Here is a 13054-nt window from a genome sequence, read left to right on the forward strand (position 1 = left end):
CTGCAACATCAGCAGAAAAAATTACAAGTGTACGTGTACCATTTGGCAAACAACAAACTTTGAGGAAGATTGCAATGGTTTGGAGCTGTGCCCTGGTACAACTACCTACTTTATTCAGCCCATAAGTGGGAATTGATCCCGTTATCGAAAGTTACAAGAAGGAAGGCTTTTGAACACCTTTTCATGGAGAAGCCTTTTGAATGCAAACAAGGGAGGAGGTTCAGTGAAATTCAAAACTAATATGTGGGAATGATGTTTTTTCCAACACCAGTTAGATTGTGAAACTTATTGCCAGGGGAATATTTGAGGCCAAGAACCTAATAAGGTGCAGGAAGGAACTGGGCATTTAGGCAGTTATTAACAATATCAGAGTTACTATAATTGATAACAAATTTGGAAGGAATATATAATCCATTCCGCTGTGCTTAAGCAGTTCTTAAACTGATAAAAGACTGGGTGCATTTTTCCACACCAAGATGCTATAGAGATCCTTGTGCTCTCTCTTAAACGTGCGGTTTTGGCCATAAAAGATAGATTACTGCCTCACCTGGACTGCTCATCTGATTTGGTTCTTGCACGTTTCACTACAGGCTTATAGTAACAAGCCAGGGATCTGCTGCCAGCAAACTCTCTCAGGATCTGGGCTTCAGGCTGTAATGCTGACTGTGTGCAACAGGGTGCCTAATTAACCTACTAATGATTTGGCTTTGTCAGTGCTCACAATGTGCAAAGCACTTTCAACGCAGAAAAGCAAAGCCATTTGCTATCCAAGATGCTCACAGCTGCAGGACACCCTGATAAACTGTGGAAACTTGTGCAAAAGAGTCAAGTCCAATAAATGACCAGGTCAGCATGTTTAAGGGGTCTTGGTTCAACAAGAGTGCCCTGTCCTCAGGAAGGTGGTCTGGGAGCAGGGCACAGCATGGGAGGAGACCTGGAGGTGACTATGCAGGAATGTCACCAGTAGACAGTCAGGGCTGGCACCATGGGATTTGCAGGTGATGGGAAATAGGGCAATGATGAATGAACACAGGGAACAGCATTATATAATGGCACAAAGGTTGGGTTACGTGCACAAACGAAGGGCTCTGTTGGCTCAAGGGAGGGGATGGGTGTGTTTTGGAGGGAGGATTTGCCTCTTGGCTCCTTCAAGTGCTGCGTAAGGCGTTGGTAGCCTGAATGCAGCCGGGGGCATGCAGCAGTCACAGGGCAGCGTAGCCTGAAGTCAAATCATGCTGAAGGAGCAGGCAAAGGAATGAGTATCTGAAGAAGGGGAAAGAAGGCACCAACTGGTGTGCCACATATAGCCTACGGCTGACTTAGCACTTGTGCCACATTGCCCTCCCGCTCAAGGTTTTCTAATTCTGTCCCAGACGATGTCAGTGTCCCCCAGCAACTGGTAGTGAGACATACAAGGCATCCCTTGGAGAGCCAGAGAGCATCTCTGTCAGCCCCCCGCCTTGTTCCAGGAGGGCCGATGAGGCGGGGAGTGGCTGCCTGAAGGTGTGCCTGCTTCTCAGCTCTTGCTGGACAACTTGGGGGCTGCCTTCAGCTCGTGTTTGGGCAGCTCACCTTCCCGATGCTGTCATCCCCTGAGGAAGAAGCAATGTCACCCAAGTGCTCTTTGCAGTTTGCTTTCCTCTGTCCTGTAAAGCTTTTGATCATTTATTTGGCGCCTCAGTTTCCTCTGTGTGAACATCAGTTTATAGATCACCGAGTAACCAGGCTCTGAAATGCAAGTGCTTGGCTAAATGTAACCAAAATACGCATGAGCAGGGCTGCACCTTGCTCCTGTTGCCCAGCTCCTTTGGCAAGGGCTGTGGTTGAGGCAGAATGTGCATATCAAATCCCACCAGGCAGGACTCTTTACCAAGGAAAGCACTAGCTGATGGGCCTGGAGGGATGCTATGTAGTTTCAAACGTAAAGATTAGGCACCACATAAGATGCTGATCTCTGCACGCTCCTTTACACTCCATAGGATAAAATCCCCCTGGTGCTGCTTTGAGCAATTGGGATTCCTGCAGCTTCAGGGCCCCACAGCCCATGCGTGAGCTGCAGAGATTTGCTGCCCGTCCCTTCTTCTTTTCCCTGGAGCATGCAGCAAAGGAGTTAAATTACTGCTTGTTTAAAATGAACTGCATCTTTCTCAGTTCCCATTTTAAACTACTAGGAGATGGAGTGACTTCAGTCTTGGAAAGGGCATTAAAGGATAGCTAGGTATATGGCACAGAGTCCCCACATACCTGCATTGCCTGGAAGGTTTCATTGTGACTTACGGGGCATCAAACTCTTTTCTTTCACTTTTTTCCTCCCTCTCATCTTTGACATAAAGTGCCCCAGAAGGTCTTGAGTCATCCCATGATCTAAAGGCCAAACTGGCTAGTGGGATAAATCACCAGGCTTAATGTGATTTGGGTGAGGTTTTGCTGATTTCTGTTAGGGATGGTCTAGGCTTGAAATCTCTCAAAACTCAAAGATTGTATTTGTTTTTAGGAAATCTGGTGCTGCCACAATCTAGACATCTTTTTCTTTTTGGCCATCAGTAAGATTTCTTCTCAATGACCAGAGGTATGGATAGCCTACAGGACCTGAAGCTTGGAGGTGTAAGCATCACTCTTTCTGATCATACGTTCTCTGTCCTTGTCATTGAAATCCTGTCTCTGCCAAGCATATGGTATGCATTTAGTAAATATTGCTAAATGCTCCAAAATGTGTTTGATACACCAGAACACCCTGTTTTCTGATTGCATGCATGAGTCTTGCTGTCATGTTAGAATTTAAGTGGTATGTAGCTCAGTCATACGCAAACCTTGAGACAACCCAGCAAGAATGAAGCTGTGGGAACTAAAATTTTTCAGCTATTTCCATGTCTAGCGGTAAGTACTCTGGATTTATGGAACCTATGTGGGTTTCAGATAATACTTGTGCATTCTGAATCATATCCATGAAGATGATATTCTCTGGGGAGAAAAGGCTACAACTACACTATTGTATGATCAATCGTATTGTACGTATCTCATAAAACTGTTTTAAGAATCTAAGTAGCATTGTCAAGGTTTATTAAGCCCTGATAGAGATCCACACAAATCTAGAATATAATCTGTACTGTGGTTTTCTGAGTGGACACAAATGAGCATAAAGCATTTGATGAGCTGCTTCTTTCTTATGAATCACTATGAGAATTGTTTCTGAGCATCCTGTGTAAAAAGTGTCTGTCTGTAGAGAACTGACAAGGAAAGACGGAGCTGACATTTTGCTTTGGAGGTTTGGGGATTTGAGGCTGTTGTGTCTGGTGACAGAGTGTTCCCTGTGGCACCCCACCATCCCTCTATAACTGACCCCGTGCCTTTGGTCCAGCCTCCCAGCCATCCTGGTGCTCCGCTTGATGTTGTCTATGGACTTGAATTCTTCCATAGCATTAACAGGTGCTTTCTGATGGCACTGGGTCCTCTTACCCCAGCAGGATTTTCATTCCCAGGGCCTGGCCCATGCCTGGAGAGGTGTCTTCCAACCAGCGGGCAAAGGAGGCCACAGGCAGGGTCTGGCAGGGTTTCCTCACACTTCTCTAGCCAGTTAAGGGTAAAGAGCATCCTTTTAGAAATGTCACGAGAAGATGATGTGGGTCCCTTAATGCTTTTAATGGGAGAGAGAGACTCAGCAACCAGCCGTGCTGTGGTCCGAGGGGACAGAGCACGCAGTGAGCTGCCAGGTGCTTCTTACAGGAGTCAGGAAGGTCTCACCACTGCCAGCAATATGCTGGATAAAACTGACCAAGCAGTTTAAAGCTAGCTGTGATGGAGCTTCGCCTTTTGTGTTGTGCTCGCACCACCTCTGTGTTCCCCTCTGCGCGTGAAAACAAACCTTGGTAAAGCACTGCGAAATTTTCCCATTGAAGCCACTGGTGGGTGCAAGCCTCTTTTAAGGGGAGCAGGGATGTATACACATGTAATTTCTCTCCTCCAGAATCTGTCAAGTAGCTATGCTGGCTTTCTTTAAATAGCCTGCTGCTGCTGCGCCCCTTATTTAGCTGTAGGGAGGCAAGTGACACGGTGATGCTCAAGAATGTCATTTTGCTTCTCGTGTGACCTATGAGATCAGAGGTTGTTAGCAGGAGATATACCGTGACTCTCTCTGAAGGTGCTGCTGGATCCAGGACCTGGAAAGCCTGTGGGGTTGGGTGAGAAGTTGGAGCACAAGGGCTGAAGGACCCCCTGGGGAGGCCTGTCTGGCCGTAGGGAGTGACTGAACACCTTAAACATCCTCTGACAGCTTCGTCTGTCCGGTGTTTGGCAGCCAGTGCAAGCTGCCTCTGCCTCCACCTGCTACTGATTTAACTATTACGCTTAAAGTTGCTATTTCATATAAGGTGCATGTAATCAGGACTTTGGAGGTTCACTTACAGAGCGTGATATGAGCAAGGCTTCAATTTCAGCCACTTCTGCTTGAATAGCCAGCCCTGAGGGTTTTTCTCCTGCTTGTTAAACTTCTGTCAAAGTCAGTTGCTTTGCAATATGAGATGCCTTCAGAGCTGCCAGCGAGAGGCTGATGACATACTTTATGAAGACTGTTACCCCCAAAGGTAGTTCAGAAATGTCTGTTATTTTTATTAAATACTTTTGTCCCAAGCTCATCTCTCCCAAGCAACTCTGTTAAGCTGATAGAACTGCAACAGTTGGCTGTGGGCTGCTGTGTGTGTACGTGCAGGTGTGACTTTTAACCCTTTTTGCTTATAAGGTTATTTCTACCTTTCTCATTGAGAAATATCAGATCATAGAAGTGGGAACAGCAAGTGCAGCTGGACTTTAAGTGCCAAAGCTGATTTGAATGAAAGTTTGTAGCAAGGACAGTTTAAATGACCGTGGTAAATATAGTGAAAGAAGTCTTCACTTCTGTAGTTTTGAGGGCTCTGAAATAGGTGGGAGGTTGGATCCTGAAAGGTGATGCTGCCACACAAGAGTCCTCTGATGCAAACTGCAACCTCATGTCTTCTTTAAATTAGTTATGCCACCCTTTTTGTATGGCCGTGGTCACATTTCAAATTTTGTACCCATTCATTTTGGCAAATGAATTTTAGTTTCTGGATTTGTCCAAGATGGGTAAATGTAACTATTCACAACTTAAAATCTGGACAGTCTTGATTAACAAGTAGACTACATAGTATTATTTTTTATTTCTTGCCTGGTTTGTCTAACTCTCAGAATGTGATGCTGGCAGAAAACTTTTGCAATAACAAGTTCATCATTAGTTTTAAGCAAATATTTTGAAAAAAACTTTTGTAAAGTAAATAGATTTGGTGAAGACTTTTGCCAAAGAATATAAAACATTTCCACAAAATGGAACGGATTCAGACATTCAAGTGTGTAGTTAGTAGTTTGAAGATATTTAGTGGTTTTTCCAAACTTCAGACGTGCTTTTCACCTCTCATGTAGAAATGAAACACTAATTTCTGGTATTTACCTGCTATTTCAGCAATAGTCTGTGGCACCCATACTGTCCCAAGAGAGCAGAACTCCAGTAGTGTTTTGCAACTGGTGTGATAAAATGAAATAAAGTTGGGTTCATCACAAAGGAGCTTCCTCTGCCTTTGTGATCTCAAACATCTTGTCATAGCATTAACCTCCTCAGGAGTAAATAGGACAATCCCTGGCAGGCGTCGTGCTACGGGTGTGGGATCCACGCAGCCATGTTGTCTCCAGGTGTCTGAGCATTTCTGCCCGGTGGGTACTGGCGAGTGTTTCATTTTGGCTGCTCTTTATCCATGATGTGTTTTGTGGCTGATCCCCTGTGGGGCGTATGGAGTTGGTTTTGTTTCCTGGTGGATGTCTAAAGTAAACAACTTAGCTGAATGTTTGAATACTTTTAGCTAGCAATAACATGAAACTGTATGTGCTGCAGTGAACAGAAGCCAGTGCTTTTCTTTCAGAAACTGTTGTGAAATCATTTTGTGTGTTTTGGTTTGTCCTTCTGAATGTTACATACAGATAATGATTAATGAAGATGTTTTATTAATTCTTCTCTTATTGTGCTTAAGTGAATTGCCAGAGGCAAAGCAGATTGCTTAGAATTAAAGCTTTTGGCGACTTAGCATTTGTGTAACAGCTGTATAAAAAGATATGATCTCCTGGTTTCAATGTTGTTCCCTGCAATGAGAGTACAGGTTTCTTATGATGGTAAAATCCCATTGAGGTAAGTGAGGGGTCTGAAAATCAAGACATTTGGAATCTATCTGTAGCTATGGGTGGAACCTTCACCTTGTTGGATGAGTCTCCCAAGGGCTGGGAAGTGGTGTAACGTTAGCAACCTCCTGCCAAGTGCCTCACTTCTCCCTCTTCCCCAGTTGAATGACAATTTAACACAGCCTTTACACGCTAACTTGGAGAGGGGGGCTGCTATACATTTAATAATGCCATAGTTACCAGCCTGTGAGGTTTGAAGCTGGAATGTCATTTTTGTGTGCACTGCTTTTGGAGTTGGGCATATCTCTCTCCCATTTGTGCTTTTTATGATCTGAAATCCATTGAGTCTCAGTCTCTTTTAAAATTAGATGGGGCTTATGCTGAGCATCACTGTAAAGATGTCCCCAAGGAAGCTTCCAGTGTGGATGCAGTGCAGACCCTGCCGTCTTCTCTCCGCATTTTTTTTTTTTTTTCCTTTTTTTTACTTCTTACTGTTCCCTTTTGTTGCCATTACGGAGGCAAAGTTTTTATCTCCCCTTCTGAAAGGTTCAGTTTCCACAAGGATTTTGTATAGCGTTTTTATTGTTTTAACAGTATTTAAAGAAGAACCGTAATCAAGTCTCTCAGTCTGCTGTGGGCTTTAACATTTAATACAAGCATGCTGCTAATCCTGGGTAGTACACTTGCTTCTCTACCTGAGGGTGGTGAATGCTGAAAAGCATCTTGCCCCCACTCCCAGCACATCTAATTTAGCAGATCTGGTTTCTTCACAGTAGAGTTCAAAACTGACCTTCCCCAATTCCTAATTAACTTGACAAGTGTGTTTTGTCCCACAGTCCAGTCCCTTCAAAGTGATGGAGAAACGCGAAGCTGCAGCACGGTTGTGAACACTCGTTCTTGTGGTCCGTCTGCTCGCTGGGAGGAGAGGAGCTGTGTGTTTGCTGCAGCTGCAGCTCAGGATTAGACAGCCAAAGAAAACCGTCCAGCAGAAAGTGGCAGTGGCAGCCCTTGGGATAAGACGACATCTGCCAGGAGGAACATGTTGTTGGCAGCTTCAGTGGCTGAGGGCTGCTCTTCCCCTCTGTGCGCTCTGATGCAGACCCGCTTTCCCTGTCATCCTTTGCTCAGTAATGAGGATGGTAAGTGTTATTTATTGGCCAAGGATTTCAGTAGTCACAAGTGATTTTCAGAGACCAATTTTGAGTTTTTCAGAAAGTGATGAACACTCTCTTTAAAAAAATCCACCAAAAAATCTGCAGCCTCCTTTCATGGATTTTTAAGCTGAATGTCCTCCAAATCAAGGTGTCTCAACTCACTTCACTTTGAAAATCTGTTACTACAGATGAGTTTTTAAAGAGCAAGTGACAGCTAAGTCTGCTTCTAATGATGTCTCTGGGGCCACGAGAATGTGTAGTACACTGTACATTGTATGTTGCATGATTAGGGTTCAAATTAAGGAGAAAAAGAACCTAATGGGAAACAGTGGTGTGAGGAAGATAGAAGCAAAGACATAAATACAGCCAGGCAGTCTGGTAAGTGGGTGCAAGGCATAGGGAGAGCTAGGAAAATATGTACAAACAGAATTTTGGTACCCAGCACATTGAAGGGGTATAACCTGCAAATGCTTGGATGCTGAATTGTTGGGAACAGTTTAACAGGGGTCTGGTACACCTTTCCTTTCTGCACTTGGGGGGCAGGACAAGTCTGTGCAGTGGCCACCTCATGGGGCCTGAATTCCCGTTCCAGTGCTGTCACGAGACAAACAGAAAGACCTCAACCCCTCTGGAAAGCAACGATATGGGAAATTTTATTACTTCCAGTTCACTTTAAGATCACAATTCAGTGTGGTTTCCAGCTCCCTGTTTCAGGGTCAGAAGAGAATCCTAGTATGCTGCTTTTTTTTTTTTTTTTTTTTTTTTTTTTTAATGCATTTGTTCCTACCTTCTGTATGTTCTTGAAGGATGGAGCTTTTTACCTTCCCACAGCCATTGCAAACTGCCAGTTGGATTTTTCTCTGTGTTGCCTCTTCTTCCAGACCTAAATGTATGCCCATGCAAGGCTCCCAGCCCTGTGTTGTATCTAAAGGTTATGTCCAGTAATATAGCTGGAGCTGAAGAAAATGTGCCCCACAGCTAGCGGGGCTCTTGGGGTGCCTGGCCTGTTATAGAATAGATGGCCAAGAGATCCTTACTGGTTTTAATAGCTCTCTGACAGTCTTGGCCAGTAAACACGGTACACTTCATTATAACTCAGTTTCCATGCAGGCAAATGACCTTTGTGGTGGTTAAGTAAAGCACCTCAAACTTTTCATGGTCCTTTTAAAGAGCTAGTGAGTTTCCTTGCTGGTGGGTACTCCTCAGGGTATGTGTACTCCTATGGCGGGGACTTGCATGTGAGCAAAGGACAAGATTGTGATCCACGTCGTGACAAATAATGCTCCACCCCAGTCCAGCTCCCTGTGACCTACCTTCACAGAGCACATCTCCTGCAAGCTTCTGGGGCTGGGCAGTGCTGGCTGGCAGCAGCGGGGTTGTCTGTCCAGCTTTCCCCACCTCTAGCTGAGTTGTCAGGCCTGGCCAGAGGCATGGAGAAGGGAGTTTTGCAATAGCAAAAGGGCTGGCAGCTACCTGTGAGATGTGGGATGCTGCCTTCTTCCTGATGGCTATGAATTGAGCCAAGGCTCGTCTCATTGCCATGGTAGTACCTCCTGACTGTGAAGCACAGGGAATAATCAGTGGCAGAGCATGATGATAAGGGGTTAATCAGAGGAGAAATGATTCAGATGTTCCTTTGTCTGGGAAATGAAGCACTTCTGTTTCTCTCTCTTTTTCTGTGATTCTCTCACAAGACTTGGAAGGCATAATGTTTGAGACGTATTCATTTTGCGTTGCTTTCAGTTCTATATTTGTACATTTGGTTTTTTAGGTACTGATTTCTTCCTCAGCAGCTTTTGAGCATTTTGAAAGTGCTGTAAAAATGTTACTATTTGCAGTATGGCAAATGCAAAAGAAGTGTCTTCAGATTTCAGTCTCTAACTGGGGTCCCCGTGTGATGTGCCACACCAAGAAATAATGCAAAACCCTGCCTCAGAGATGCTGGAAGATGAGCAGAAGAAATGGGAGAAAGAAAATCAAAGCAGAGAGCAGCCAAATGACTTGTTGGAGAAGCCCCAGCTTGGCAGTTGCAGACAGAGGAAGGAGATTTGTCTGCTGAGCCCCAGTCCAAGGCGAGGCACATCCACTGGAACAAGCTGTCTAGCCTCAGCAGCTTTCAAACATTGCCTCTAGCCCCTGTTCTCGAAGTTTCTTTCCTTTTGATGAAATTATCATGTTTATGGAATTGTTGGGATGTCACATAGAGACTTTGTAGGCTTGAGTCCAAACCTTTGATGGTCCAAAGTGGATGGAGGCTTTCTCCCAGTTCCTAGTGGAGCTCCCAAAGCTGCCTTCAAAAGTGGTGTGGAGTCACTGTCCTGAGCTGATCGGATGGAGGAGACAGTAGTTGGAGCACACCTGAAAAGCGATCTGTCCAGTGTAGGTGCTGCATCTCCCACTCAGATCAGAAGTGTTGGCAGGATGGCATGTGAAACTTCCATCATCTGACATTATTAAAGGGCTCAGCTTTGTCTGCATGGGCATGGCATGAACATTTTACATGTGTTGAGACTAGTAATACAGTGGGGTTTTCTTTGTCCAAATGGTGGAATTAATTGGGGAATTTATCCCTCATTTTATCAAAGGAAGATCTAAGGTGCACATGGATCATTAAAGAGTTTTGTTCAGGTATATCTAATCCATTTGCTAACCGAATAGTTTGGCTGCAACTTCCATATTCTGAGTAATAGGATTCACTCTTCTTGGCCTGGTTTCCTAAGAAGGTGAGGCTTAAGGATTTGCCTTGCTTGTCCGTATTTCTGTATTCTCCCAGGGATATTTCTGACTCTTTTGGACAGAAAGAAGGACAGAAGTGTAGGAAGGTGATCACCTTCCTATAGGTTTTGTGAAAATTGTAGCTGGGAAAAGTCCCAGATCAGACCCTCTTATTATAAAGCACTATCATATTTAAATCTTAAGGTGAGAAAAGCAAGGAAAGGATGTCAGGCCATTTTTCTCTTGTTACAGAGAATGTCTCTTTATTTTCCCCTCACTGATATTGCCTGTCACAAATCAGGGGTATGGGAAGTAAGTGCTAATATCATTGCTCCTCAGTTTTACAAGGCAGTAATTCAACACTTGAATGCATAGGCTATTCAGTGGAAGGCTAAGTGGTTATTGGAGTGATTGAATGAGATTATTGCTGATGAAAACCAGGGAATTTGAACTATTGGTATTGTGAAGATAACAAAAGAGAGGGGGAAAGATAATGGAAGATGATTGTCCTGTGTTATAAAGGGTCTGTGTGCCCCCAAGACCCGGACACATTTGTACTCATTTGGGATCCCTACATCAGGCTCTGTCTTCTCCGTATGCTTGTAAAGCACAGGGTCAGCTCTGCTGGTACGGGGTATTTCCCAGCTTTGGGTGGTATAAACACCTTGGAGTTTATCCTCTGTGGTGAGGAACCACCAGGGGTTCCCAAACGCTTCCACTGGCAACTTCCCACTTCTGGTCCAGAGCCCAGCTTCTTGCACATGAATTTGTCAGGCCTGTAAATACTAGGCACTGCAGTCCGGTGGGGTGGCGAGCCCTATTCTGGGAACTGCTGTGCTGTACCTCGGTGTGGCTTTCACCTAACTGTGACCCACCGTAGCTGCCACCCAGGTGGGGTTTGTCCTCTTTCCCATGCCGATAAATGAGCTACAAATTCCTAATGAGGGTATCCCTAGATGTAGGATATGCTCTCATCCAAAGTTTGTGTTTTATGGTGACCCTCTCGCAGTCTCTTAGACTTTGTCTTCTGAGGTCTCACTCTCATTTTTTCAGCCACTTGTAAAAATCTGATTGATCCCTTCCTATCCACTACTGGGAGTGTCAGTGTGGAGGAGGACCATCTCAGTGATGGAGCAAAGTGCTACGAAACAGCTCCAAAAAGCTTCTGGGAATAGGGGAAACCCCTGCAATGAAGGGGTGCTTTAGGGCTCCCCTGCAAGGAAGCTGTTTGGCACTACTGTGGTCTCCCCTTCACCAGTGAGGGGTATCCTTAAGGAGGGGTAGCTATAATAAAACTCAGCCAAATGGTGGAAATATGATCGACGACTCGATTAATCTGATTAGAGCCAACAGCCGTTATGTGGAACATTTGCTCCTGCCCTGTATGCAGCTGCATACTACAGTGTAACTATTTATGGGCCCGGCTCCAGTGGGATTTATGGACGGTGAAGTACTACCCGTGGATTCGATTACCGCCTGAGATCACCACAAACGCTGCAGCAAGCTGCGACGGCCGCAAAACGAGCTTTCTGCAAGGGCTGCCTGACATGTGTCCTGCCAGTGAGAAATTCCCCAGCCATGAGGAGATGGAGTTAAATGGCTCCCCACAGCTGCGCTCTTTTTTCCCTTCTTAAGGCTTTCAAGTTGTTTTTAGCACCGCCTCCGTACTTTCTCCATCAATGGCTGTCTTTCTTGCTGCAGGGGAAGCAGAGCAGTGTACTGTCATCCACAGGCTTCAAGGGTGGCCATTCATTACAGGGCCAAATTTGCTGTCTTTCACTCTCTGGGGGAAGCGGAGGGGATGCATGGCTTCTGAGGTTGAAGGGTGGCTGCAAGGTGTTCCATCCAGCACAGAGGGTGGTGAAAACAAATGCCTCTTGTGCCTCTCAAGTTGAGGGCTACATGAAAAAGAACTTAATCCTCTTCTCCCCTTCCTGTTGGCAACTCTTAGCATCTAGATTGCCTAAATATTGGGGATGAGGTTGTTCTTGGGTGGTCCTGGGCTGTGATCAAATGCTTTCTCCCAGGAAGCAGGGAGTCCACATGTTTCCTTGTGCTGAGCTGGTTTTGCTTTCCTCCCACATTGCTTTTTGCCTTCCCCTTGCTGTGATGGTGTAAACTGGATTTGTGAAATGATACACAGTAAAAGCCACCACCCTTCTTCTCCAAAAGGGGCAGCGTGGAGACAGAAACAAGTGGGTTAGAGTGAGGTGGGGAGAGAGGCAAAACAGAAGGACCACCATGCTGAGGGTGAAAGCTGGCTCAAGCAACACTTGGGAATACAAAGCTTTGTGGGTGAGGCAACAGCAGGCTGTCTCGAATCAGCAGCTGTACTGAGAGCTGTTTTGTTCTGCTTTTCCCCAACAGTTTTTGAGGGAGTGGTTTTGATTTTGGAACAGCCCAAATCCTACAGGATACAACAATGTGATGGTCCTCGTCGGGTCTCAGAGCAGCCATGCATTGCACCCGCCCACCAAGGCAGGCAGAGATCTTCATGCTCATCCTGTTTTCAAAGGTTAGTTGTGTCAATGAGGTGGTAGCAGGATGGCGGGTGATGCTCATTTCCCAGGCACCAAACGCCACATTCACAGTAGTGCCAGCCTGACCGTTGGCACAGCGAGCCCCTCATCTCCTCTCTGGGCTTACAAAGCTTCACCAAAGCCAAGCACTGTCACTTTTGTGGTAGCAGCATTCCTGATCCTTGCTCCAGAGTGGGAAGGAGCTCTCTGAATCCCAGTTGGTATGAAGTGATATTCTGTAATCTTTGGCAAAGACAGAGGGTACAGGAGGGATGTAAATCTGTTTCCAACTCATGGTAAGGGGATGTTCAATGAGGGACATCCTGAATGATGGAAAAGTTTACTTGTTCTTTCCAAAAGAAAGAAAACAAACCAAATCCAACTCCCCCTTCCCACCCCCTCAAGCCCTTCCCCCCACCAAAAAAAAAAAAAGAAAACCCCACCCAAAAAAACTACCTGTCAGATCTTGCTGGGATCCTTTAATTAGTA

Source organism: Strix aluco, chromosome 6, assembly GCF_031877795.1.
Source record: "Strix aluco isolate bStrAlu1 chromosome 6, bStrAlu1.hap1, whole genome shotgun sequence".
Lineage (NCBI taxonomy): Eukaryota > Metazoa > Chordata > Aves > Strigiformes > Strigidae > Strix > Strix aluco.